The sequence below is a fragment of the Ischnura elegans genome, chromosome 1 (genome assembly GCF_921293095.1).
Source record: "Ischnura elegans chromosome 1, ioIscEleg1.1, whole genome shotgun sequence".
NCBI lineage: Eukaryota > Metazoa > Arthropoda > Insecta > Odonata > Coenagrionidae > Ischnura > Ischnura elegans.
Genome location: NC_060246.1, coordinates 133,616,084 through 133,641,714, shown reverse-complemented (window position 1 = coordinate 133,641,714; position 25,631 = coordinate 133,616,084). Strand labels below are relative to the sequence as shown.

At 38.3% G+C, this 25,631-nt stretch overlaps 1 protein-coding gene across 1 annotated transcript in view; it reads right to left on the bottom strand.

Annotated features, from left to right (window-relative positions):
- Window positions 1–23,499, bottom strand: part of LOC124170444 — a 151,461-nt gene extending 127,962 nt beyond the window's left edge. The window contains exon 1 of the mRNA XM_046549169.1: window positions 23,286–23,499. The gene's annotated coding sequence lies outside the window, so the exon portion shown is untranslated. The remainder of the gene's footprint in view (window positions 1–23,285) is intronic.
- Window positions 23,500–25,631: the final 2,132 nt, after the last annotated feature.

The window sequence follows — 25,631 nt, the reverse complement described above, 5'->3', positions numbered from 1 at the left end:
GGTTACTCATCATCCGCCTCGAGCAGCGTCATCGCTCGGTGACCCTGACGGTCTCTCCGGCTCTCTTTATCGAGCCCTCTTTTTTTGTGTCGTCTCCCCCCATCCTTAACTGGCTGGCTCTGTTTTTCTCACGCGATTAACAGACCGACCTGGGGAATTTTATATGAGTCGCACCCATCATTATCCTCGTCTCCGATCTCGCTTCCTCCATTACGAGTGCCTTGGTCGTCTTTTCGAGTCGTACATCGCATTTAATGATCTAGTATGCGAAGGAATTTGACACATGGGAGGACATCGGGTGGTAGGCTGTGCACCTAAAAAGGATACTCGACGAACACTTGGATTATTTGCTATCGCAAATAGCGCCCTTGGTCGTCGTACGTGATGAGGTTATGTTGAGAATAATTATTTCCACGCTTCTTCCATCATTTTCGCTCAAGTTCTTCTTTTTTTTAGGTTTTGCCCTTGAGCTGTAGGAGAGATAATTTTTCCTTCTTCATCTTAATGAGTTTTCTGTCCTTTTTACTTCATTTAGAAAAGCTCCTGTTCAGAAGAATTCCCATTATGAAAGCCAATAAATATAGTAACTGTAAGAGATATCATATGAATAATTTTCAGTGCGAAATTTTAATATTTTAAGCTTAAAAACTTTCTTGTTTTTCATTACACACAGTTATTTATTTCTGATTATTTATAAATTTTCCCAATTATAAAATATTTAATTGCATGTTATTGTTAGTTGTATAGATTATATTGCGTCGGGAAAGAGGTCCGCAGATTTAAATAACCCCTATTTGTTTCTATAGTACATGTGCAATTGTAACTAAATTCATTATATAACGAGGTAAAAAATGTGAATCTGTATAGAATTAGTGAAATCATTTCATGTTTTAATGTATGAGTATGTTACCTTTTATAAGTAATATAATCCCTGAACTTTCATAAATACTCTTAATACTTCCTTGAGATAGTCAGTATTAAAAAGGCTTAGCCGTAATCTGAGTCATATTCTGTGTTTTTTTATGTCAAAAATATCAGAATTTTTTATGTAGGGTAGCAGTAGAAAGACTAACTTTAACCTTAATTTTGCGTATTTATACTGAAAGCTAGTCTCACTTTTGATTCTGAAGGAGCTCGTCAGGCCAATATAGATTTTAAGAGGACTATAAATCGATATAAAATTATGCCGTGACAAACATGCGGAGGTTATTCTCTAAATTCTTTTCGCCTCTCCCAACACTCTTGATGCATCCTCTTTTGCAAACATATTGCGCTAATCCCCTTTCACCAATTCCACCCCACCTCTCTCAAACTCCCTTATCCTCCCACTCACCCCCACCTACAATATGCGCCCTCCGAAATATGAATGCGACGACAAATGCCGAATTCCAGAGGCAGCAATGAGCCACCGCCTCTCACCCTCTCTCGTTGCGACGGCATATTTTGATGCTCTTTTTTCCTCTTGCTATCAAAAGGCATTAAAAGAGTGAAATACCTTCCTTTCACTCCATCACATCTTTTCACTTGTTCAGATCGGTCACCGTTTCACAACATTGAAAATGAAATGGTACGTTGCAGGAGTGAAGAAAGGGGATGAAAATTAAGTAAAACATGAAATATCAATGATAAATAAGTTCAACTGGTTCTGCAATCGGAGAGATATTATTGTGTGATAATGTGGTAATAGCTATAAAAAACCCTTTTCGGAGGAATTTCAATGTTTTGATACATGTACGTGCGTTTTATACAAAATTTCAATGATTATTTTTCCATTTTAAACTCTTAAGATGTATTTTGAATATAATGTTTGGGTAGTATGTCAGTCACCATCTGGTGAAATTAGCCCGACATGGACTTGGATACATTAAAAAAATAGTACGAAGGGAATAATTTTGAAAAGAGGTCGTTTTTAAAATCAACGCATCTCGGGTTTTCTCTCGTCAAAGCTGTAGAAGCGAAGATTCGGAAGATTCTTGGTACCTAAGGAAGTTATGCCTCGACTAGGTGATTAGAAAAAAAATTGAGCTTATTTTTCCTCCGGATTATCAAAAAAAATAATATTTTCACCTGTGAGGTACTTCGAAGATAAAATTAAGTTTAGATGATATGTTTTGTACGTCTATCAACTAGAAAAAATTGAATTAGCTCTATATTTGTCTATTTTGACTGATTATATCGCTTTTTTAATCATATCTCCGAACTTTGTCGTTAGATTCATTATTAATTTGAAAATTTAACAATAAAAGCTATAAGTACCCTTTTTGTTTATACCATTTCTCACTATGGTGAAATTTATGCATTTTTTCAAGTCTACGTTTTAATTTAATTATTTCTGAACTGTTAAGAAAGATTTTTTATGGCATATAGACAGAATTGTGATTTCCGAGAAATTTAGGATAGAAATATCATTTTTCGAATGGCTATTCATCTTGTAAAAATTCATATATAACAGAACTACACAATGGCAAGGGTTTATTATGAGGTTTTAGAGAAAATCGCGTCGACTACAATTCTCAGTGGAACTTGCTCACGGGTCCAGTACGTGTTTTTTTCTCGCCTTATCTTCGAGGGTGGAGACGTACTTCATAGCCGTCCCTTCCACTCCGAGTGGAGTTCCCACCCAAAAATCTTCGCACGATTATCGCGACGTAACATTGGCGACGCCTCTGATTCCTTTTATCTTTTCCCAGTGATCATCATGAAAATACGCGTGGGTGACTGAGGATGGATCCCGAGTTTTAAATGACGATTTCTCTGTGCCAATACTGTATTTGAAAAATGGTTTAGTAATAAGATGCTGGAGTTTCTCAACTGACAATTTTTCCTGCGTTCTCCGGTTCGAAACTTCTTTGTGACTTTTTTAATTAAGCATGATGGCACGACGTAATGGAATAGCTATATAGTTTGGACTTAGTTTTCAACTTGTATTTTCTACTTCTTTTTCTAATTGCTCTAGCTCTCTTATTCAAATGTAAATTCAAATGTCCTTGATGAGAAGTGGTTTTACAATACCTTATATCGACAAATAAATGTGGTAGGTTGAAACTCCACATATTTCTATTAAGTGTTTGTACTTCGAAAATACGTCCATTCGTTGAGGCAATTGGAAACTACTACGCTATAAATAATCTGGAAGGTATATATGAATGAATTTCATCACCTTTCATCAGCAATTGCCAATGGGGGGATATTACTGTAAATTCATACTTTCTAATGAATCACAGTTTAATTGTCGCATAAATCTATCTTCTGCTGCCGCAAATGAGATTATTAATGTGCTTCACCTCTTGTTATCTTATCTATATCTCTTTTTAATCAATTCCTTTCCCACTATTTTTATCAAAACCATTGATTCCTAGTAAAAATTTACTTAACCATATCGTCTGTTTTGATTAGACTTCAAAGAAAGTTGCTTTGCTCTTTGATTGTGAATGTCTTTAATTCGCTCTCTAGGGATTGTCAATACACCCTTTTGGGGAAATTACCGCGAGCTATTTATCTCTCATTTTCTGTGAATTCAAGGATGATCTTTATCTCAATAAGTAGCAATAAATCCTTTCTGGAAAAAAATCTGTCGGTAATTAATTCTATCCTATATCGAATTTACCGCACCTATATGAGTTCCTACTTGTTTACTATTCCCTTTGGGAAGGGTGATGGCATAGTGATCGTATCTCTTGATCGACTCATTGGAAGAGGACCATTTCATGAGCTCATATTACGATCCTGCTTGCGGCTTATCTTTTTCCCGTTTCATTTTGACGCTAGCAGAGCGTGTGGGATGCAATAAATGCCGCTCTCCGCGATGCGAAAAGGGGGACGAAATAGAAAGGACTACTTGGGAGGAATGGAGAGTGCTTCGAACCCGGATCACTGCTTTCCACAGACACCTCGGACTACAGGCGTGGGAAAAATAAAAGAAGGCGAGCAGACGCCCGTCTCCTGTGGTAGTCGCGGATCATTTCGAGGATAAGGGGCGATTACGATATTGAGTTTTCCCGACATGACGGACATGAGCAAAGGAGTCAAAGGAATCCCGCGGCCGAACGCCTTCGCAGATGAATGCATTCATAAGCGTTTGTGAATGACCATCGAGCTATACTGGGTGCTTTGACTATTGACAAGTAATCTGTCGAAATGCATGAAGATCAGCAGAATTATCGACCGAAAGCTCTTTCATTTATCAATGATTTTCTTTTTTAATATTCATCCGTCTCTGCCTGTGTGCAAAATTGAAAATTTCTGTTTATTTTGTACCTTATTAAGTTAATCATTGATAAATTTGTGGTATCTATTGATTGATGAAGCATGAATTTCTCAGGGGTTTATTGTTTGCTAGAATGAACAAGCATTATAATGAACATAGAGATAAATGAAATTATACAGGGGAATAATATAGTTAAATTTGCCAAGCCACTTAGTCTGGTCTGGATGGACCATGCAGAAAGGATGGAAAATGACGAAATGCCCGAGCAAATAATTAATAGCAAGATAGAAGGCGTCGGAAGAACTAGATCACGGAAGAGATTGAACGCTGAGCATAAGGCTTACTAGAAAATTTTATTCACTTTTTTCTTGTTAATTGAATTTTCATTAATCACTTTTACTTTCTATTTTAATTCTTAGGGATTCCATTTATTTAATCCGTTAGTTTAACTGATTTTTACACCCTACCGCTTGTAATACGTAAATGATTATTTGCTATCAACCTGCTTTAAATTTCTGTAGAGTCTTTTCTGATAAACGTAAGGAATTCTACGGAAAACGTAGTGGGTTCCTTAGAAAACGTTTCTATTCCACGGAACGCTTAGTAAAATTGGCTCAGATCTGTGGAAATAACAGGAACTTGCCATGCTTGACTGTTTCCGTATAATTTACGTGCAATTTTTGAGAAGAAAAATGGAAATAAAGATTATTATTCCGCTAAAACAAGACTATAAATTACAGAGCTAATTATAATCTTGCCTTATAATAAGTGAGAAAAAAAGTGTCGCCTCCGTAATTCGGTGAGAAAATGCTATGCTAACGCTAATTGTAGTTGTCTCCAGTGCAGTTGCCCCTGTTTAGTTACGTTATGTGGTGATGCATTGGCGTTAGAGTAAGTTATTCCGAAGTATTGGGTCACACGTTCAAGTGTCAACTTTACCTTTTTAATTAATTAATTTAATTATTTATCCTTAAATAACGCTTAAAAGTTTCAAAAAACATCTTTCGCTATTTTAAATAATTTTTTCCTAATCGTGCAACTAGAAAATAATGGTATGATATTATTACAGACGTTCTGAGAGACCATAAAACTGTTCATAAAATGCTAAGGAATTCTGTAAAACTCCACTGAAACTGCTATGGAATTCCGCACAACTTTTACAGAACTTGTAAGAAATTCCTTTAAAAAGTGTTTTAATATTTAAAGGAATTAAAGGAAATATTTATCAATATTTAAAGGAAAGGCAAAGGTCAAAGAAGTTCTGAAGAAAAAGTTGTAATGAAATTTCCAGCAGTGAAGTGTCGTCAGATTTTTTAATTATTTTGTTTTCTTTCTACATGTTAAATGCAAACAAAAATTATTTTGCTGTTAAACTTTATAATGACTGGACACTACCGAAAAAAATGAAGATAAATTTTTGAGAAGGGAATGGCATGAGGAAACGCACGGAAAAATCCTTGCTTGCTCTGGGAATATGTTCCTCTTTTCATTCTCGTGAAAGGGGCCCTCAGGAGATTACGAGCGTAAAACTCCTGAATAATATCCTCATTCACTCACCGTCTTGTCCGAGAGCGTTGGTCGGCCGCTGAATGCGATTTCGTCGCCCGGGAGTTCGTTTTCGCGAACGCTTGCATCTATATAATGGCTACCGTCTAATACCCCTCGAGAGCGGAGCGCTGCAGTGGGCGTGCCGGTCGGTGACGGCCCGGCCGCCGCCGCCGGCCCCAGAGGTGCCGCCGGAGAGTGGCAGGCCTATGGAGAAGTGTGTGTAAGCGGGCGAGGCGGGAAGGGAGTTGCGAGTTTTATTGGAGTTTGACGAGCTGTTGGCCGCGGGGAGAGAAACCATGAAAAGGCTCTGCCGCGCCGGAGAGATCAGCTTTTTTTCTACTTTGATGCTTTTGTTTCGGCCATAATTCTATTGTCACGATTCTAGAGGACGAAGGTTTAAAAGATGCAATAAAGCCCAGCTATTTAGGAAGTGATTCTGATATTACTTTGAGGAACCACATCAGAATTATCATTTAAAACGTATTTTAAGGAAAATAATTCAAATCGTATTAGGTGGACATTGTATGCAATTGAAAAATCTGTTGGAAGAGTGGTGGCCTTCCTGGCAGAGCGTCAGTTTGCTCACCAATAGGTCCGTAGGTTCTTATCACGAAGAAGCCCTTTGGTTAGTATCGACAAAAATCGTCGTGTTTTCAAGTTGCCTGGCGAATGGCTTTCCCTCCACTACCTGAATGTGTGAAATTTTACGCGCCTGTGACTTGGCCTATAGAGAGCTATTCTATTTCCTATAAAAAGCGCCCTTAGGGCTAAAGCACTGAGTGGGTTGGTGAATGTGTTTGTGATACATATTCATAATTTCGTCTCGGCTATTTCGACCAAGCAACCCTAACATGGCTATGATTTTTAAGCCACCGGTACTATTTGTAATATACTGTGGGAGTTAGAGAGTTGTTGCTGTTAATATTTATCATGGAGCCCAGATGCTTTAAGAGGTCTTATATGCATACTGGACCTGAGAGTGGCTGGAGCTGTGTATAGAGATGCTTGCGAAAATTTGTGAGTCATCAAAGAATGCTGATGCGGGAGAAAAAATAAGAGGGAATGGATACGGTTGATGCGACACGACCTATGTTAACTCGGTACATATTTGAACTGCAGAGGCGCCTCTTATAATCGCTTGTGACTAACTTCCACTATGGTTCATCTCATTGGTAGATTTTCAGCCAAATTTGAGCTTTGTTTATGTAAATTTAAATTGTTGGAATCCAAGGGAAGTATTTCTCGCTTTTCTAGGGTCTATTAATATTCATATCTGATATTATTGAGAGGAAATTGATAGATTAAGAGAATTAGCTTTCATACTCATTCGTAGTTTTTTCTTTGTAGTTAATGGAATTTTTTGTCTTTCATTCAAACTTCCATCCGATTTCGTTGAGAATTTTAAATCTTTGGGACTTCAAAATTTCATCTGCCATCGGTAGAAAAAAATTCCTTTGTCTCCATGTGATGATTAACCTTTTTTTCCTTTGAAAATATATAATTATTCTGAAAAATCCAAATTATAATCCTACGTGGTGACGTTGTAATATTTTTTTCTTCCTTCATAACGATTGGCAATTATATTAAATGAATAAATAATTTTCAGCAATATCCTATTTAGTATATACTAGGCGAAACCTAACGTAGTAACTCGACTGAAGATGACATGAGCATAACAGTGCGAATGGTAAGACGACAGAAGGGTTTATCTCCTTGTTAATCCAAATGCGGACTAACAAAGTAAACATTAGTTTGAATACTATGCATCACTTGTCGGTCATTGTTCCCTGAAGTTATTGCCGGAGAATGTCATCAAAGCACCGTTCCTTTGGCAGCGTGACACGGGCCAAAATTCAACTTAAAAAGGAGGACATGGCCGATTGTTTGAAGAGAAGTGCGGTGCCTCCTTGTTGTTTGCGATGAAGACCTCGCGTATTTCATGTCCCCAGTCGTTTTTAAGTGGCCTTTTGAGTTTCTCCCCGGGGTCTCGCCTTTTTCGAGTGTCACGTGGGTTGCCGAAATGCCTTTCGTCCAGCGGGCAGCTCAACTTATTGCGAACGGAAACGGTTTCCCAACACCGTGATTGGGAAATTAAAATGTCGGGCGCATTAAGAGGGCCGCTCCCGCGTGCCATATTTCTCCGAACCCCAAAAACTCTGTATTATGGGAAGGATTAAAATGCGAACCTAAACGAAAAGGTGAGATTTTCAGGTTTAAAGAAACCGCCACTTCGTATGCTTCCTTCATATGTCAAATAAAATATCTTTATCATCGTCATCAAATCGCAGGCATCTCTGACTGAAGGGAGGTATTTTTAGTGAGTCATCATCTAATTATATTGGATCTCATAAGTCCATGGGCCACAAGTGTTGTTTAACCATTGTCACCCGCCCCCATTTCCATGAATTATCTTAAAGTACATTGTAGTCATAATGTTATCATGATGATTTTTCGATAAATCCGTGGAATGCTCTAAAAGCAAATGTTGAAATTAATCCCCTCATACAATTTCTTTTTTATTCAACTAGGTACAGGTTTTATTTTAAATTTCCTATTATAACATCATATTTTACTTTTCTATCAATTTAAATTCTCAAATATTACTGAATTGGTATAAAATCGATCTTATTTTATATATATGCGATATCTTTGAGTTGCGAAAAAGCTTTTGACCCCTATTATCTTGATCTTTTTGTTGATTTATTCACATCAGTAGACTCTTTTTACCTTTTATTCCACTCCTTTTCCCTGATTGAGCCGTATCTGAAATTTACGCGTTGATTTTGACCAGTTTGAACTCCCGAAACGAAAAAGTGAGCACCCTTTGCGACGCCAATAAGTCTGCAGGGAATCCATTGAGTCGGGCACTCAATTTATAACATAAAAGGGATAGCAATCTGTTCTCCAATACCTTCTGGGTAGCGAGGGATCGGCTAACGAATGCGGAAAATACGAGCCGGAGCGAAGAGGCGAAGGGTTCTTTCCCCTCGAAGACACAACGTGCACGACCTGGAGTTATTGCCGGAGAGGGCGTGTGTTGCGAATAAAGCTCGTATGTTCCGAGCGCATGTACCCACTGGACGGCGGCGAGAAAAGTTGTCTCATGGGAGTCGTAAAATTTCGCACTCCTTCGAAACACCCCTGCTACTTGACCACGGCTTTTGAGCAGCGATACACAGCACGCTCGATGGTTCCTAATGACGCTCTTTTTCTTTTTTAGGAAGCACGAACTCTCTGTCAAACGCGAGTGCGTGAGAAACGTTTCTTTACTGAGGCTCAAACTAATAACTTAGTGCGATAAACTCTCGTTGAAAATATACTAGCCTAAGTCGCGGGTATATAAATAAATATTGTAATGAGATTCAACCGTGAAATTGTGTATTATTGTTTTTACATCGTTAAGCTAACTGCGATGGGTAAAATGCATTATATACGATTAATTTATTTTTCTATGAATTAATACGTCACTTTTCTTTCCACTTATCTGAAAGACAAAGATATCTAGTGAAGTTTTCTTCACTTCCTACAGGATTCAGAGCTTCATTTAAGCCATGATATTAATTATCTTTATGATAATAATAGTATAGTTATTAAGTTTTATGGTTTCCAACAGTTTCAGCGTATTTCAAACAATAAATATATAATAATGAAATTTTTAGTTTTCGTTAGTTGCGTATCTGAGGCCCATTACCTAATGGCTGAAGTCTAATTGAAAGTAATACTAAGATATCTGATCCTATTCTGTAAAATTAATACAATTTTGATGACGATGATAAGGAGATGCTCTGTTACCTGTAATTTTTATTCTTTACTTCAGGTATATTTCGTTTTCATCCCGTTTTTATCGTATTTTTCTCATCATCTATAGAAAATTAATTTGACTGGCTTTTTTCTCCTACGAAAAGCAATAAGTTATATCATTGATGACACAATGTCAAATTGATTTTCCAATGAAGAATTATTGAAAAAAGTTCCGCTATTCTTCTCATGTATTTCATTTTAAGTTTCCGTGGCATCAGGGAACGGTTATTGCCGTAAATACCATTTCCAAGGCTTTAATTATTGATTATCATCGAAAGAAACCTGCGAAAATATTTTCTACTTGTGTAAAGGTATCCAAATAGCCGCATAAAACGTGTGACCTTCCCTGAGACCCACTGTCTTCGAATCCATCGATCACGAAGCTTCGAGGAAAAAAATATATTTTTTGTGAATCCGAGGAGGCATTAGAGTAGAAAAAATTAAACGGAGAGGCAAAGACGAAAGAACGGGAGAATAAGCCCTCGTTATGAAGTCGTTTTGCAGCGGACTGGTGCGTGTTGCGTCCACCGGAAACGGACTGGTCCACCCTCGGGCCATAGAAAGAGTGAGAGTCGGCCGTAGAAGTCTCCAACCCGAAGACTTCAACGCTCGACTGCAGCGGTCCTTGCTCTCTAGGCCACCGCCGCGCCACCGTCGCCGGAGGATGATTCCCGGTAATTTTCCGTGGGCCGAATTTTTTGCGTTCGCTCCCGTAACTTTTCCTCGTGGACTCCCGCTAACGACGTCTCGGACTCGACCCCGGTCTGCCCCGGTTACGCGAGCGACGGGCGCCTTGCGTGTCCATACATCTTCCTTGATCGTGTACTCCTCGCGGCTCTCACATCTTTCCCGCCGTTTTCGCCGATACACTGTGCCTCGAAGACTAGATGGGGGATAGCCTTGTTCCTCGACCTATTTATTAGCCATTTCAAAACTGTGCCAATGAAATTTGAGGCCGAGCGTCTTGTAAGCAGTTAATGCGCTTTTGAGAAAACGTGTATGAAAGACTGATCTTCGCGAGAGCGATTAAGAAATGTAGTTTTTCTGTATCCATTTTCGATGTGCGGCATAGAAAATTACGCTGTATTTACTGCTGATTTGAGTCATGGAATCAAATTATCGCAAATAATTCGATTGATCTTATTTTATGCCTTTGCGTAAAGTTGTTAATGTAAATTGAATAATTACGCGAAATTGAAAGAAATCTTTTAGTCATTTATAAGCTGTAAGCATTCATTTGCTGGGCATCATTTTCACCAGTTAACAGAGACGTACCCATCTACTATCTAGCAAAAGAATCCTGCGTTTAATACAAGACAATTATTTTTATTCCACATATATTTTAACTTTCAAAAAATGGTCTTAGGGTATTGTTTTTCGTGGAGAGAATAGTACTTGCGAAGTTACAAAAGAATTTTGCATCAATTTTAAAATTAACTGCAAATGTATGAAAAGGAATACTGAGCTTATTAAAAGCTAATCGTCTTTCACAATAATTCTCGTCATACTTAACTATGATATTTATGACCAACTCATATTTTCAGCAACCTTATTTTTTATTAGAAAAAAAATTCTATCGCCTTTATGTCTTATAAAGATGAGTTGGAACTAACTTTGGTGCCTATTTGGAAAAGTCATTTTCATGCTTAACTATCCGGCTACAGCTGATGCAATGAGTTGATATTTAAGAGATACAGACGTTTCCGCGGTTATTTTCCTCCTAAAGAATTGTACAAATGCATTAAAAATTGTTTTACGCATGTAAAATGACTTCCTGGAAACCATCGTCCATAAATAAAACACTCGACTTCAGTTTACTTGCATACGACGCTAATTGTTGTTTAAATTAAGGCTCAGAGTAGTCACCATTAGAATGATGCAGATAAGTACTGCGTTTTGCACTGGTATGCCAATGCTTACATCGTAAGAATGTACTTCGATGCGAACTTATAATTTTGACCTATTGGGAAAATCAATGATTGACTCGGTTTTTATCAAAACTGATGTGATTTTCAAGTTATATGTCGTCATTTAACATGTAAATAGTAATTCCAATCACTTTTTAGCGCAGTTGATAAAGATTTGACATTAATAATTTCCTGATTTATAAAAATTATCGTAGCTTTAAAGTTAGGACACACTCAATTACTAAGATAAGATTTTTACTCTCAAATAGGTATATCTCGCGATCAGGTTTACAGATATTCTCAAAGAATTGAGGAGCTTGCCTAACTATTATGTATTTTGCTTCTGTGGAATAATTAAGTATTGATTAATTCAAGGGGCACTAAAGGTCAAAAGAGGAAGCCATTTTTACGTCACGACACACGTATTTGATTTCAGTATCTTTTAGACGATTTTTTGGTGTACTTATATGTGTGTTCCTTGTCTTGGGATCTCATTATTCCCGTCCGTGAATATATTTTTCACGAGAGCTGGTTGCTTCCGCCAAGAAGTGCGTGCCGCAACAGTTATTTACGACTCGGGAGAACCGTCTTTCAGAGGTTTCGATGCGTGGTCGTGACATTCCAATAATTCATGCCACATTCGGCAACTTATTTTGTCATACGATATCGATGTACTTCATACCTTGGCCACGCATTATTATAGGAAGCATGTTATGCTTCGATGCAAAATGCAGCGAACGGTTCAATAAATCAGTTTTTATACCGTTCAATTCCTTAAATCATTTTTGCATATAAATTGATTGTTGCAAGACATTTAAAAGCGAAGCATAAACAAGGCTTATATATCCTGTAATTTTCGAGGTCAATCACATGACTATCCACTGCTGTGCACTCTAGTAGATGTATCGGTGTACGCTGCTCGAACTTAAACGTCCGATGGAAACAAATTGTAGGGTGGATCCCTTTGAACGAGGTATCATCTTTCGGTTCTAATCTCGAGGAGGCGATCGCTGGAGTGTGCTCCTCCGATGTTATCGGACGGGCGGGGCTCTTCTCCGCCTGTTCCAACCCTTCCCCGCATACTACCCATTCGGCGCGGGTTTGTCTGTTCATGTTTTATCTTTGACGGTCATATCGACTTGACGCAGGGTCAAAGGGCTGCGCGATAGTGCATCTATCCTTCTACGCTCTTAAGGCTCGTGCGGGTGTTTTCGTTTTCCGCAACGGTAACGAGTGAAAACCGTTTCTTGTCCGTAGGAGCAGATGGGTTTTCCGTCGATAAACAAAAGTAAGCCTCGATTTCAAGTTGATTAGGATTCAGGATCAGACGTCATTTTTCCACTATTTTTCATTTAGTTCAAAAACAGTGGAAGATTGCATGTATTTGATAATATCGTAATATTTGGTTCTCAAATCATCAAGTCTGAAGCTACAGATCAGATATTAACTCATTTATTGATAATTCTAAGTGTGTCTGCTTATTCTGCTTTGACAGCATTCGAAACAATCCATATTTTAAAGTTTCGAGTTGCCACATTGATTTTGTATTCCGCTAAATTTGTAGGATCCAGTTAGCGGTAGGTAGCTTGCCTTAGTATATAAAAATTCGGATTAACACTAAGATGCAACTATTAAGCCAACAAAAATTGATTGAAGGAGTGACAAAATATTCGAACCATGGTAAAACTAAAGATTTTCACTGTACTACTTTTGATTAAAACCTTATAATATATCAGGGAAAGAATTTCACCAAGGTGTAGATTTTTTTACCTTAGAAGAAAGAATAGTTCAGCTCTAAATTAAGTCTTCGTGATATTATATTTATTTTTTGTCGTCTTTGTGATGATTCGAATGAAGAGATTGAATTTCCTGAGATTTTAGAGGTTATGGATACAGACAGTTCATTTACCGATAATTTTGAACATTTAGAGTCCGACACCGTAAAATTCCATTCCTCGTTTAAAAAAAATCTTGATCCCACTCATCCATATTAGTTTCTACCTTTAAGGATACAAAATTTTAACTTGAAAATTATCCGGTCCTTCATTCTTCAATGAACTCTTAATGTATCTACAGCGTCATTCATGAAAGATTAATCATGCTCAAATTTTCCTCCATTCTTACAATTATTCCTTAGGGAATTGTGAATTGTAATTAGATCCCATCGAGCAAAGTGAACTAGTCGTAAAATTATAAACTCGTCGAAGGACAATGATATGCGGATAGGATGACGTAATGATGATCAATTAAGGCTTCACATCCGTGAATAGAGGTGATCTCAAAAATGGTTCGTATGAACTGGTATTCTCTGGCTACAACTTCCTTTTTCTATCCCTAGCTCATTCACGAACGCATAAAAATTACACTTAGCTCATTGTGATGAGAAATCAGCAAGTGAGATTTGAAGTGATTATTCTTTAAACACTGATGCCCTAGTTTTCTTATTTAACCATGGCACTGAATTTCCATTCCTTCGTTGATGAGGACAATGGCGAAAGGGTTATTTCTTATTGGTTAACACTTCCAAGTGCTCTTTAAGAATACTTTCCTGCAAAGCGTCGAACAAAGCATAGTTACTCTATCATTAGGTAGAATACCTGCCTAGGCAGTGTTGCAACTTTGTGGTGAATTGGCTGAACTGTCATTGAAATTGCGAGCGAACGGTTGTTCGCAATTCAGTGAGGTTACATCATATCCATAATTACGAATCAAGATGTCACGTTACATTTGAGCACACATTTGACCAATCAAGTGTTGGTGAAACATACTTTACTTGTGATGATATCATCTTATTAATTATGTTGGCATACGTATAAAATATTTGTTTCTGTGTGGCTCATTACGATAAATTTAATCGGTAGCTAATGTTTTTAGACTTATTTTGATTAGACTTTTCCAAGGAAGGGGCCTCGATATCATCCAATTACTAGAAATAAATGATTATTAAGTTAACTTCGTAAAATAAATCTATGAATGGGCATAATTTTGAGAGCAAACTACAAAGTTGAACCACATGCTGGTAAACTAATCATGTATTTTGTATCGATCTATCAGTGTTACTGATAACCAACGCTAAAAAAATTAGGCCAGTAATGTCAGAAAGAACCAGGCACAACCTAATATAAAGGGTCTTTTATTATATATAAAAATATTAATTCAATGGTCAGGCTTCTCGAGAAAAAACTAGCCGATATGTCAAGAGTTTTACTTCGATACGACAATTCAACAGGATTTCTATGTGATTATCCGGAAATTTCTTTTGGTATTGTCAATGCTTATATCTGTGCATGACCTATATTTCATGGCCATAAGCCATACGGCATGCGCGATGCGTTTCATTTTATTCTCATCTGTGAAGAGTTTTTGGCACCCTTCCGACGGAACGAATATTTTTCTTTTTCAGTGGAAGGAGAGGTGGAGAAGGCCTATGAAATGGTTTGGAAAGTAACCTGGTCGAGAATGCAGTGGGCAGATGGCTCGTCGGTGCTTCATGAGAAACTGGTCGTGTTGGACGAGATCGAGAAGACGTCAGGGAGTTATGACGGCCGGGAGGACGGACGGCGGTCGTTGCATAATTTCATCGGAGCCGGATGTTGTTCAACTTCTTGAGATTTATTCTGCGGCCCATAAAAGAAGACCACGGAGAAATTATGTTTCCCACTCGACTCGAAGATGAGAATTTATGGCGACTAGGATGGGTTTGTATTTGTTTCATCCATAAACTGAATAGAGAGTTGTCTGTTATCTCCGGCCGTCCCTCTTCGCTCTCATCATAATAAGACGTCGGTAAAGAGCGCCTGCTAGTTGGCTATGTCACCAAAGAAGGACTTTTATCGGCAGTGGTAATTTTAATTCAATGTACCATATGGGGTATCGTGATACCATAATGAGTAGACCACTTGGATGCTGTTGGAGGGGTCCTGGGTTCGATTCCCTAGTGAAGCCTTCGAACACCTCCAAACAAAAATCAACGGAGTGCGAGGTGACCCAACGAAAGGGATTGGCCTCCCTAACCTGAATATTTGGTATTCACATTCTTTTTGGGGCTTAAATCGAGGTGAGCTCGACTCGACCTAAGTCAACATATCAACATTCCCATTGAGTCACTGAGTGAGCAAGTGATAGCTCTGTTTTATGCGATTTTTATGTCTTTTTATGCCCTCACTACTAAGGAGAAAATTGCTGCCGTAAATACAGTGTGTCCCAAAAAGAATGACCCGATTTTAAATAAGATCATTTATTAGGAAGAAGGGCTTAACATAAACATATTGTATACTAAATTACTCACAAAAGACAAAAGTTTATGAAAAACCATCATAATTGTTCAATACGTCCTCCATTGGCTGCGCGGACGACATCTAGCCGATAGCTGAATTCATCACAAACTGAGTGTAAGGTGTCTTCTGTCCCTGAAGCTACATCAGCTGATATTCATGTTTTTTATTCATCTATGTCACGAGGTAAGGGAGGAAGGTATACACGCTGTTTAACATTCCCCAAAAGGAAAAAATCGCATGGTGTTATGTCAGGGGACCTAGGAGGCCAAGAGTGTAAAGCCTGTTCTCGCGGTCCTGTACGTCATCTTCAGCGAGACTGGCTGCACCTTATTGTTAGACCTAATTGTTAAAACAATGGTCTAAGGGTTGCACGCTCCACATCAGCGCTCGTAGTGACATTCAGCGGATTTTTCTAAAACTGTAAACAATGCCGATCACATCTGGCGCTGTTTCGCTTGCCTAGTGACATTTGTTTCAATATTATTACAAGTTAAAATCGGGTGATTCTTTTTGGGACACACTGTATAATCCATGTGCCTACTTGTTTCAGTTGTTGGCTATGTTCCTCAACTAACACAAAGTAGTAGCTTGTGTAATACCGGAACTGTAGCTTTACTCAGGTGTTCCCTTACCAACTGTCGTGATATTTTATATTTATGGTGAAAATCTCTGGAAGAAGTTTTTCAGCATTATGTTTCGTCTCTAAGATATTTCATTCAGAATAATATATTTTATTGTAAAAAAATTCACTGTACTTGATGTAGAATGATGCTTTTGCTTTCGATCGATCAACGTGGCCGTTTAAAAAACATCGGATAATTCATTCCTCTCAAAAAGAAGGAGAATTTTTTTTTGATAAACGGAGGAAAAGGAAGAAATAATTAAGAGAAATGTTATAAATATTTTATTATTTGTTCTTCTCTTTGTCCTGGGTATGAGGCGCTATTCTCATGTCTGTCTGTGACCTACTCAAGTAAGAAAAGGCTATCACCTTTCTCAGGGTCTCTCATCATAATGATATCGGAACTATTCAAATGTTAAGGGCGTAGCAATTACCTTTTGAATCCAGTCATTCCTATCTCGACGTAGGTTGGGAAAGCGGCGAGACCTCTCCACATGGAGGTTCTTTTCACATCTGCAAATTGACGTATTGAAAGCATAGAGATCGGTTCTCGTAATATCGCATTTACCGACCTCCAATGCACCAACCAACCCCTGCGGGGCCTCGGCCGTCGGAAATTCTTGAAACGTTTCGATTTTTCCGTCAAAATTGGAGAGTGGGCGCTGAGGGTGAGTTGTGGTGGTAAAGTGGTTGCTGGGAGAAATGACGTAAGTAAATCGGTGCGCGCATCTCGGCATGGAGAGGGGGGGGGGATTTTGCAACGTTCAGTATCCGTCTGCAGATCCGCTCCATTTTTGCGCCACGCGTCTCCGATCACCTTCACTCCCGCACGTCCCTTTTGCCATTCGATCCCATGCATAATCCCTTTATAGACTCTCACCCGCTTCCCCCTCCTCGTCGAGCCCTCTGTCCTGAGGTCACACAAAGTTCTGGGATTCATTGTGGTCCCTTTTTGACGAAAATACCAACAGTAAAATTTCTATTCTTGTAATTTCCAATGAAAGGACACCCTGGGCACTAATCGGCTGTTCGTAAATAGTTAAATCGCCAGAAACAACTGACCAAATTTGAACTCTCCTTAAACTAGGGTGACCACCCACGCTAGAAATCCACGACAAACCTGGATAAAAACGTGTTACGTCCTGAAAAATGTCCCTGCTTGACAAATGAAAAAGTTTCGTAGGCTTAAAGAAATACAAACAGACGATGTCATTTTGCGAAAATGTTCTGATTTGTCATAAGGTAACTATGGGGATATATATTTAGAAAAAATCTTTACAAGTATGGAAAATGCACACTCCCTAAAATCTTTTTGCGTGTTTTACATGCTGATTAGCACCCGTTTTTTAATTTTATGCAGCTTGCTGTACACACACTGCTACACTAACTGGTATCATATCTCACCACATTTTTCGTTGTTTAAATACATGACGTTATACTCCCCATTTATGTGGTTTCAAATGTTTACGTTGCAATTCTAGTGAGTAATAAGCTTCACTGAAGTAAATATTCAATCCCATTTTTTTTGCATTTCATCGTTATTCCTTATGTCATTGAAATTTAAAAATTCATATGCATTAATTGCAAGCCGATTGGGAGTGTAATCAATGTCGGCTCGGATAAACCAAGAAACTCATCGGGATTTTAATTCTTGTAACTGAGTGGTCGCTCAGCTGAATGCAAAAAAAGGAGGAGCAAAGGTCAGGTTTCTCTATTGATTTTCTTACGTTTCGATTCTCGGGTTGTAACTATTTAGTTCTCTTAGTAAACGGTGCTAAGTAATTCTCCATTTTCCCTTATGGAGGCGGTCTCAAAGTTGTACTTTCCATCCTGAAATCAACCCCAGTGCGCGGTAATAATAGGACGTCAAATATAATGAGTAGCCGTATGCCTGACTTTGTAGAATTTTATCTTAGTGTGAATATACGATAAAAATCATTATTGCGCAAACTAAAATGAATCATAGTTGTTACCAGCTCCAGTATTATTAACGCCATTTTTAAAGTGCTATAAGATATTTTTTTATGAATTGTACCGTAGCAAGATCTGGTTGGACTAACACTGCATTTTTATATTGTCTCGGGCTGTTTATCGCGCTGTTTTGGTTTGTTAGAGGGGGTTTTTTCTGGAAATTTGTAAGAGATCGTGAATTATTTTTGCCAAATTTTAGGTAAAAAATTATATGAGGCTGAATGGTATGATTTAGGCTTACTTTTTCGTGTGGCATTTAGTAAGTTGATGATTATTTGGAATAGCAAAAAAATTCTTCAGAACTTGCCAATATTTTTCATATGCGTCATTATTGGAGGATTTCACGTGACGCCCCATACTCTGAAGATCTTTCAGCCCTAAGTATGCAGGGTGTCCCATTTATCTTGACCACCCGAAATAACTTTTTGTCCAGATGCAAATTCAAAAATGTGTCAAACCAATGTTCATTAGCCGTCAGGGGGGCATTAATCAGCATGATTGCCTTCCTTGTAGCTTTGTTATTTACAAAGATATGAACTGGAGGAGTTATAGGAGAGGAAATGAATTGCCGAATAAAAAATATAGGGTGCCATTTAAAAAAGACACACCGCTGTTCATATCTTTGTAAATAACAAAGCTACAAGGAAGGAAATCATGCTTATAAATGTCCCCCTGACGGCTTTGAACATTTACTTGACACATTTTTGAATTTGCATCTGGAAAAAAAATATTTCGGGTGGTCAAGATAAATGGGACACCCTGTATATGGCGAATATGGTGAATGAGGTGAAGGACTGAATGAGATGAGGGCTTGCTCATGGGATTTTCTTTATTTTGGCACTTATTATTTTATTTAACAAGCAAGACAGCTTTCTTCATTCGCTTTATATACCGCAATCGTAATAAATTCCTCTCAACTCCAAGATATACCAGTTAATAGAACTGAAGATTAGGAAAAATGTCGGTAGCAACCAACCGTGACGCTGAATTTATAAAACGTGAAATTCGTAAAAAAATAGTCGATGGACGAAGATGCAGTTTTTGAAATCGAGTTTTTTTATATAATAGATCCAAAAAAATTAACAAATCACAGAATTGCACGACCTCGTTATTCTAAAAAAGGCTCCTCCATCCTATTTTGCTCCCTTCCCTCTTCGCCCCCGAAACTCAAGGGTGGCTTGCGTGGGGGCGCCAGGTGCACTGTCCACCCACCCTCCAACCTCCCACCCCTTTCGCCGACCTCGGGAGCATTTGCAAGGAAGGCCGCCTACAGTTAGGGTTACATACCCACCCTGCCCATGCAAAAACGAAAGTTTCTTACCATTTCAACCTCTTTCATGTACTGGATATTTTTCCATCGAGTTACACGTGAAAAGAACCACTGATGGCCTGCGTATTGGATTTCAACCAGTAAACCCGGGCCGGAGATGAACCTCTTGCCCTCCTCCTAAGTGATCGGCTTTCATAAGTTGAAGGGCACTTTCACTCAGCCAGTGTTTCTGCCAATTTTGCTTGAATATTCGCATAAGATCCACTTCATGAATGTTCCCTCGTGATACTAGCCGAACGCAGTATTTTTCGCAGACAGGCCACTTGTTGTCTATTCTGTTTTCTCTTTCAAAAATTGTCTGCGATAAATGTTTTTTCTTCTTTCACCATTAAATGAAAACATTTTTAGATATTCCCTATAGTATTATTACATTTTCACCATTAAGTGTCCTCGGAAAACATTCAGGAGAATCATTTAAATGACTGAGTCACGTAGCTAGTCACTTGTTTGCCCGGTTTACCCCGTCACTGGGAATGTTATTTGCAAGCTATAGGGTCTGGATGATCATGACAAGTGGTTCGATAGGCTAAAAATATTGTTTGTTTTTGGCCCGATAAAAAATTAATGAGTTTCGGTGAAACTTTGTAAAATGTTCAATACAACTGCATGGGTCAATTGAAAAGACTTATCTAATATTTAAAGATACCTAATGAGTGAAGTATATATGTAATTCTTTTAAAAATACTTAACATGCATGTAAATTGAGTAATTTTGCAAGCCAATATGACTAACCTGCGTTTTCTTCTCCGTTTTTATTAAGTTGTTAAGTATAGCAGGCCCTCTCCTATTTTTCACGTGTCTTCATTTATTGCGATATTTTATATTATTTTACCTGATCGATAAGTTATCAATTTCAGATGTAAGATCGAAAAATTTATAAATATTTCGTCTTCCGTATAAATCTTCCGTTTGATTTAACACTCACTCTGAATCAGTCTCTTTGGTCGAGGGAAATTAAACTCCTTTTAAATGAGGATCTAAGGATACCAGATGTTCACCTTATTTATAAAAGGATTTTTTGTAGCTATCAAACTAAATCAAGACATCCGGTCTAAAAAATTACGATTGAATTTCATGTATTCGGAGAAATGATTTTTTTCATTTTACTAGCTGTATTGCTTTCCTCCACTTCCTTTTCGCATTAGAATCCATTTTAGAGTTCTCCAAGTGTGCTTGAATGCCAGTCGCCTGATGAACTCCATAAAAAAAACGATTGAAAGAAGAAACAGCCCGCCTGTTTACCTTAACAACCGCCTTCTTCTTTTCCATTGATGGCATCACTGCTAACAGGACAATCAATGATGCAGGCCGCGCTGCATGTGATAAATCGTCCTCCTACGTAAGTTTTTCCGCACACCCGGAAGGCTTAAAAGTTTCCTCCTTGAATCTTTTCCATTAGCAATGTTTATCTAGTATTTTTAGGCTAAATAATAATTTAAGGGGAAATGAAACTACATCGGACAGTGTAGTTACTGAATGCATGTGCCTAACTACGCAAATTCTCCAATTCTCCTCTTCGTAAAACGCTCTTATTAAAAGCCTCATGTTTTGATGGAACGAGAGGTAAGTTCAAATACTGCTATTACAAAGAGCCTTAAAATTTTCCTAGTGTTCGTTTGCTCCCCTTTAGTAACTCCCTCTGGTTTGTTTCATAAATTATCATTTAACATTTTAATTAAATATCTACTAATGGTGCGTTAAATTTCCCTGTAATTTATCAATTAATTTTTTTCAGAGAATACTATATATCCTCACTTCTAGTAGGTATGCATGGAAATATCACTTTGATTTCAATTTTCTTGCATTTTTGATGAATTAACTAAACAAACAACAACAACATTAGCGTAACAACTTCGTGCCTAAATCCTCAATCTCGTGGCTGCTAAGATTATTCATGACGCGATTATTCACGTACGTTTTTATAATCTATTTTGGGGCTGAGTAATTCTTTCGTAAGTAGGAAAAGACGCTATCCAGCTAATAAATCAAATTACTATGCAACGTTCAGCGTTTAGCTATTTGTAGAACGAAATTTGTCACATCCAAAAGAGATGAATTGCTAAGATAGAAGGAGCTCCATCTTTATTTATTTATTGATGCGGATATCTCCCTATACCAATATATTTATACCAAATAATTGAGAAGATTTTGTATCGTAAATGATATATTTTTAAAATAGGATAAGCAGCTAATTTCATAAAATGCTAGTGCAAAGCAGGTTATAGATTCTCATTTTAAAGTCTAAAACAATATGCCGTCCATACAATTCAGTAATTCGTAAAAATTATCTGTGACCAAAGATTATCAGTTGTATATCGTAACGAAAGAAAAACGATTGTTTGCGAGTTACTGATTTTTAAAACCCGCAACATTTTCAATATTCTCACGAATTTTTGCTTTATTTATTTAAATAACTGCCATCTTAAACCACCGTCTGAAACATATTCCTTTGTAATGCACTATTTGGAGGACAACGGTTTCTTCATTTTGGATTAGTTCTTGAATTGGGCACTATGCATGATTGTACGTTGGATAATACATATAACAACGGGCCTTCCTGTGTTAAGAGAATCATTCTTGCATCGATTATGTCTACCCCGGATTATTTTAGATAAAATAATTCTTGCTGCCGCCTTCCTTTACCTAATTAAATAAAAGAGGGCTTTGATTTACTGATTGCATCTTTGTAGCAGCCGTCGTAAAGAAGTATTTCACCTTGATTGCCTTGCCGACACCTCCCTCTCCTGCGATCCTTAGCTCAACGGATGCCTGCCATCCATTGGTTGACCCACTTCCATTCGCAAACTGTATCACGTCTCCGACGACACCTTTTATGCACGGCGGTAATTATCCAATGTTCCTTGTAGAAGCACTTTACCTTCAATAAATTTATATATTTACCCTTTTTTTTACGCTGGACATTCAGAAAATAAAATATTTTTGCCACCTTCTCCAATCAGCCTATAATCAGTAGTTATGGAGAAAATTAGATATGTTATTTTTGATTGAAATCATTTGGTTGGAAAGTAATGCAGTGTGTGTGACAGAGTGCGCTATCCATTAAATTTATATTCTGTCACGCTACTGTAGTTTGTATATTACTCGAAAGATATGAGGTTGAAAACCATTCTTTATCAGCTATCATAATTAATACCCGGTAAAATACAAGGACCGCAGGCATTCTGAAGATGAAGAACGATTCAAATTTTTTAAATTGCTATAACTGAGCAACCGACTAAGAATTCACAAATTTTTTGCATAATTCTTGCATTAAGTAATTACTAAAAGATATTCTGCCTGTCATTAGCCAAAGGATCTAATATTCATGCTAAAAATATCTCTTGCACTGATGATTTGAGAGAAAGACCGCTTCTTATTCTCACGGTTCTGGGAGACTAACGTGAAGCGATTACCGTTTCAGGTTTATGAGGTCTCACATTTGGAGTAACTCATTATAATTTCTTCGTTTTGTCTGCTGCGATCGGGTGGAGACTAACGAAGAACGCTTGGCGGCATATTCCTAAAGCGAAAATCCTTAACGACCACAGCAGCCGGAGACTTCAACGCGCGAGTATACCCCGCGGGAGACTTCAACGGGCGAGTATAACAGTGACCCACTCACCTCGTGAGACGGGTGTCCCAGAGACGCCGTGGACTCGCGGCAGGGTCACGGCGGTGGATCGCAGTCCTCAGCTTCTCTCCTCTATCCTTTCACTCTCGATCTCCCTTGCGTGCGTTGTGTGTTTTGTATCTTTCTCACTCAGGTCGCAGTCTGCGTCCTCCTGCATCCAACCTGTCGAAGTCTCCACGAAAGAGTGCTGCTCGGGATCGGTTATGCCCCGATATTGTGTGTCGGAAAGGCCGATCCAGCAGTAGCAGGGGGGGGACGGGCAAAGATTGAGGGGTGGGGCAGATGGACAGGGAGCCGTGGGGCGGAGGGGGCGGTCCGCGGGAGCGGATGGAAAGTAAAAGGGGGCAAGGAGGTGGGGCAAAACTCTCCCTTCTCGCCCCACACCACGACCGCGTGAGAGGGAGAGTGAGTAAGCCGGAGAGTGGTGGATTAGGACCGTCGTCGTCGGAGGAGGAGTGCGTGTTGTGACTGGGGGGGTGTGGGAGGCGGGGGAGGGGTGGGGAGTTCCCGTAGGTATTATGCAGCAGCCCCGCAGGTGGGAGGGGAAATCGCTTGCAAGGTCGCGGGAGAGTTAGGGCGCTTGTAAGGGTGGGAAGGCTGGGGACTTTTTTCCCGACCACATTTTTGTCCGGGTTTCGCTTGCTTGGTCGCGCGCGGGGTCGACCGGCCCTGCTTAATCCCTCTCTCCTCCGACCGGAGAGTGGAATTTCGGCCCTGCGGTCCACGGCGGGAGGATGGGTCAGCGGCGCCATCTCGCGCGTGCGACGTAAGCGGCTAACGGGAATCCTTTGGGATGAGAGTGGTCCAGAGAGGGGGCGTACCCGACCACCGGCCCTTCCCCTCCGCCCCCGCCGTGTTTGGATTCGCTCGTCTCCCCTCTTGATCACTCTCTCCCGTCGCTTCTCCGTCCACAGGAGCGATATGGATGAGCAGTTGCTTTGGTGCGAGCGTAGCGTAGATCGCGTTGAAGTAAGGGGCTGATGCATAAATAGAGAAGAAAAGGATCCACAGTGCCTGTATTTAAGGGCGGATATAGGAGCTTTTTCTGGGGGGGGGGAATTATTGGGATCTGACAGGCTAACGGTCTCCTCATATTTGGGATAAAAAACTGCATGCAACAATTACTCTACGAAAGATACTCTTAATTTTAATACAAATTAATTTTTTTATTATAATAATAATATATTTATTATTACAAGGATAAAAATTGTTTAAATGATACATTTGATAGTTAAAAATTTTTCAAACAATAGTTCCATACCTATAAAATATTAACCATTCGTTAACATCCATTCAAATAAGTAGTCACATTGCATAGCATATTACAAAATTTTTAAAATGTTACAATATATAAAATATTATCTAAAAAAAAGATATTGTCATTATATAATTCAATTCAGTTAAGTATATATTCCAATAAAACATTTAAGTTCGCTAAATATTTACATTTGAATGAAAGCTACATTAATTTTTGCATTTTAATGGTCCCGCTAAGTATTAAGCTTATCAGCAGGTTCCATTATTATCTTTACTCTTACAAAGCATTTATTAAGTTTTTACACACAGACAATATACATATACCCCAACATACATATGAGCATTAAAGTGTTCATAAATTCTATAGCCACATAGTAGTATTACATTATGACACTCAAAAACATATCTAAGAAATAATAAGACATCAGTTTTACGATCTCTCCAGTAGGTGCTTTTTTAGTTTACTTTTTAATTCCCTAATAGTTTTTATTCTCTTCAAGTTATCTGGTAACTCGTTTATTGCCATTGGGATTTTAGTATTCATTACAACCTTTACCATAGTTGTTATTATATTTCGGTACATAGTAATGAGTAAGATTTCTCCTTTCCATGGAGTGGTTGTAATCTTTGTGAATCTTTAATGTATTGTTGAAATAATTATTAATTACTAACACATAAATGTACAGGTCAGTAACCTTTAGTATACCGAGTTCTTCATACAAAGATTTATTATGTTCAGGAGAACCCTTGAGGGATATTCCTGCATTCTTATGATTTGTTGTTGATTCAATCCCTGCGTGAATTAATTTGAGATTTTTTTTTGAGTTTTTAACAGAGTGTCCTGATAGTATTGTGCAGTACTTCCCCAAATGGTAATTCCGTAGCGTATTATTGATTCAACCAGTGCGTGATATATCATAATCTTTGTTTTTGTTGGGACTAGGGTATTAATTTGATACATCTGATAATTAATTTTCCTTAGTTTACTGTTCATTTTAACTGTGTCTATCAAATTTCAAATACTGATCAATGGTTATACCTAAGTATTTGTAATGGGTAACTTGTTCCAATGACTATCAT